Source organism: Octopus bimaculoides, chromosome 2 (assembly GCF_001194135.2).
Source record: "Octopus bimaculoides isolate UCB-OBI-ISO-001 chromosome 2, ASM119413v2, whole genome shotgun sequence".
Lineage (NCBI taxonomy): Eukaryota > Metazoa > Mollusca > Cephalopoda > Octopoda > Octopodidae > Octopus > Octopus bimaculoides.
In genome coordinates this window covers 76,312,113-76,316,704 of record NC_068982.1, presented here as the reverse complement: position 1 = coordinate 76,316,704, position 4,592 = coordinate 76,312,113, and positions in this window count along the sequence as shown.

Below are 4,592 nucleotides of genomic sequence, written 5' to 3'. Positions count from 1 at the left end.
TCTTTCTCTCTTTCTCTCTCTGTGAAAGTATCTGTCACTACAGTATCGAAATGTGATTGTTTCAGTTAGTGAAATAGTTTCATTTTTAAAGTGAAAGTATTTGACATGAGTGTTTTTGTTTCACTTTTGACACGTAATACTTAAATAGTGGAGGAGATATTATGTTGCCGTGTGCTCGAACTCTGCAAGAAGTTAATAATTTTTTGACTAAAACACAACTGGAACCCTAAGTAAGGCATGTGTAAAATTTGAATGAAATTGGTTGCGTAGTTCTCGAGTTTTAGGGATTCACACAGACAGACAGACACGCATTCTCATTTTCATATATATAGATAATGTAGTCACGAAAATTCATAAAATCACGAAATGGTCGTAGATGGAAAGCATTAGATCACAGGCTGGCTCGTTTATGATGTTTCTGGGACTAAACAACAACAGTGACAAAAAGTATTACGCAGTACCGTCATACAAGTTCATTATGCTTCACCGTCATGCAGTAATATCAAAGACCATCATTATCACAGCCTTTTCCTAGCCAGATCATCAAACAACACTATCATACAGTCCATCAGAAAAACATTATCCTAAAACACTATCACACAAAATCATCATGCAATGCCACCACGCAAGATAGCCAAGGAGCCTTCATCATACAATTCTATCACACAACCTTTCCGTACCACACCATCATACAACACCATCATACAGTCCATCACACAACACTAATAAAGCACCATCACACAAAACCATCATAGAACGCCACCACACAACACAATCATAAGACTTTCATCATACAACTCGTTACATAACAGTCATCAAACATCATCATACAAAACCATCATACAACGCCACCGCACAGCACAGTCATAGAATTTTCATCATGTAACCCTATCAAATAATGCAATCATACAATATTCTCATGTAAGCGCATGCTATTACATCATACGACAGCATCAACATTTGTAGTTGTATTTTTGTATCTTTCAAATCCGTTGTATGTGATATCAAGCTTCGATATGTAATATCAAACTGCTATATGTGATATCAGCGCTGTTTTGCAGTATTAGTGCAATTATTGATTTCTATATAGCTTTTGATGTTGCTATTATTGTTGATCTTGTCAGCAATCAGCACCAACCCTAATTAATTGAGGACGAAAACCACTCAACTACTGGGTTGTCAGATAAGTTCATTCGTTTTTCCTTTTGCCCCATATTTATTTTAATCCTTTTCCAATGTTATTTGAATTAACACGAAAAATATTTTTATCGTAGTATTTTATGGGTTTTTTTTTTCTATTGTAGCTCTATTTTTCCTCTGTAACTGTTGTTTATCGTTTTTGCAATATTACCTCCTTTCAGACATTTTACGATTAAATTCAAAGTGAGTGTATTGATATTATAAGCAGAGATAACGTGAAATTGAGCTCCCTCTAAAGCTAATAAGGAATAGAGATTCACAGTATAACTTGGTGAAACACATCTAAGTTGGGCCGCTTGCAGAAAAATAATTATTGTTTCTGTTATTAGTTTTAGTTACGTAGAGAAGGACGCTTGTGACATGGCAGTTATTTCCAAATATCTCGAATCTATTTCAAAAGAAGTGGTTTTACATAAAACAGCAACAACATCATTAAGTAACACTGTTTTACACCATCATGCAATACTACTACATAATGCTCCCATCACACAACACCATCATACTACATCATACAGCATCATACAGCATCATACAGCATCATACATTGTCATCACACAAAACTATCATAAAACACGGCGTGCAACACCCTCATACAACACCATTATACAACACCATCATACTACATCAACTTTTAGCATCATACAACGCAGTTACACACAAAGAACGAACACCAAACTACACAACTCCTTCATACAACATCAATCGACATTGTAATGTCTAATTTGGGTAAGATTCGATTGTTATATCTAGCATATTGAGCGACTGTTCCTTATAGACTGAACATGGCTAATACACCCATCCATCTTCTCCACCCACTATTCCTTGGGATGGGGGGTTAGAATCCTGTGTAATCGTCTCCATGGGGCCCTATCACAAGCATCCGTCATGACTTTCTAGTTTGATTCCGAAGTGTGACCAACTGAGATTATGAATATTATCCAACTATTTCGTTTTTGGTCTGACCTTATGTCTCTTGCCAGTTGATTTGGTTCGAAGAATCAGTCTTGTTATTCTTTTCTTCGATATTGTAATCACATCTCTGTAATATTCAATGCAAAAAAGTAGCGGCTCGATATGGAGAAATTTCCTGACCTCTGAACTATGCACACTATCGAGTAACGTTACTCCAGAGTGGCATTCCTACTTCTGAGGAAGGCCATTTAGGTCGCTTGAATACATGATCGTACTCTTTCGGTCAATACCCAACATTCATGACCATAGAAGAGGATAAGCACAAAAATCGAACTGAAGATAGCAAAGTTAGTGGAACATCACTGAGACAAGTGGAGAAGTTTAAGGATTTTGGAACCGTATTCAAGACTGATAGAAAGCAAGCTGTTGAATTGGATGCACTTACAATCGTAGAGATATAGCAGAGATCTTAACAAACGCCGTAAGCATTACATAGTTTTGTTATTCTTGCAATTGATCTTTCATCCCTCCAGGGTCGATAAGGTAAAGTATTGAGATCGATGGTATCGACTATATAAATCACCCTGAAAATTTCTGGTCTTGTACTTAAATTAGAAGTTGTTATTACCGTTTTTCATGTTGGTAATTTTTCATTTCGTTTCTGTTCTTAGAATCTCGACATCCGCCACTGCAATGGCGTCTTCGTAATCCTGAATCAACTGAATATGAAATCCGGCGAAGCACAGAGATATTTTGGGTTTAGTATGTGTTTGTGTATGTGTGTGTGTGTGTGTGTGTGTGTGTGTGTGTGTGTATGTGTGTGTGTGTGCACACGCGCGCGCGTATGTGCATGTCCGTGTATATGTGTGTGCATGTATGTATGTGGTATATGCATATGTGTGCATATGTGTGTGTATACGTGTGTCTGAGATTGTATAGGCACGTGTGTCTATGTATATAGCAGTGTATGTGTGTGTGTGCTTATGCGTATATTTATGTGTATGTGAATATCTGTATGCGCGTCTATGTATGTGCTTATGTGCGTGTAGATGTCTCGATGCATTTCTGTTTGTGTATGAGTGTGACAGTGTGTGCGTGTGCTTATGTGTGTGCGTGTGTGTGAGTGCGTGTATGCTTTTGAGTGTGTATGTGTTCATTGCAAGTGTGTGCTAATATGTATGTACCAGTGTGTGTATGTGTCTATGTATGTGTGCGTTTGTGTGTATGTATGTGTTTGTGTGTATGTGTGTGTGTGTGTGTGTCTGTCTGTGCTTGTATGTGTCTGTATCTGTGTGTGCAACAGGAAATATGTATGACAGAAAATATATATTTGTGCTTTTCATTTCAACCATTTCCTGCCTCTGTTAATCATTGCGTATTCTTATTTGATTGTCTTTTTACTGTTATCATTAAAAATTCTGGTACTGACCAGTGTCGGGTGCATAGACGAGTGGTTAAGAAACACGCTTCTGCAACACTAATGTTTTGGGTTCGATCTTACTGCGTGATATCTAGAGGAAATATCTTCTACTACAGCTTGGATCTTTTCAATCCTTGTGAATAAAAAAAACTGGCTGAACAGGAATCTTCTACCATCCTGTCGGATGAATCGGATCGGTAATTTAATGGGTCGGCATTATTACATTTTGTTATGCTGATTCTGTTGGCATAAGGTCAAAATCTGCTTTTGCAATATGTACTCCCCTTACAATATGGCTCCCTATATTTACTGACAGCAACCATAACATACATAGATTAATACTTGGCTTCTAGGCAAGCTTCCCAGGCGATTGACCAATGTGCCAATGTTTTGAGACGGTACCTGCCAAAGGTACACATATCTGTGGAGTATTCAGCTACTTACACGCTAATGAAGAGGTAGTTTAGTTGATGTGACGACTAAAATACTCATAGTAGAAAGTGGCGCAGGACCCATTGGCTGTTTTTATCAAAAGGTAACTATATGCAGTAAGACATATTTCTCAACCTCTCGTATTAGCCTGAGTTGCTGGATAAATATTCGTTCCTTTAAAAATATTGTAGAACGGAAACTTTTCATAGATTGGAATTTAAATCCTAATCTCTATAGAAATTTATTGTTTCAAGAAAACACTGAATTTGAATTACTTTTAATTTTTACGATTATAGATAACAACTTGGGCTGTAACTTCTGAGCCGAGTCAGGCGCGTGTGACCGATGTCGAGAGAACGTCTGCTACGAATGATATTTTTTGACTCAGGACACTTCTAAGACACCGCCAGACGCTGAACGAAAATAAATGAACCTCGACGAGGCTCAATAAAAAGAGCCTGAGTTATTGGCTGCAATTACATACTTGAAGTCAGTATTGGTATTAAATCAGCTTGTAAATACACGTTCACTTTACTAAATTTATACTCGGGCTGCCGGAGTCGCCACTGGTATACAAACATACATACATACATACATACATACATACACACACACACACACACATATA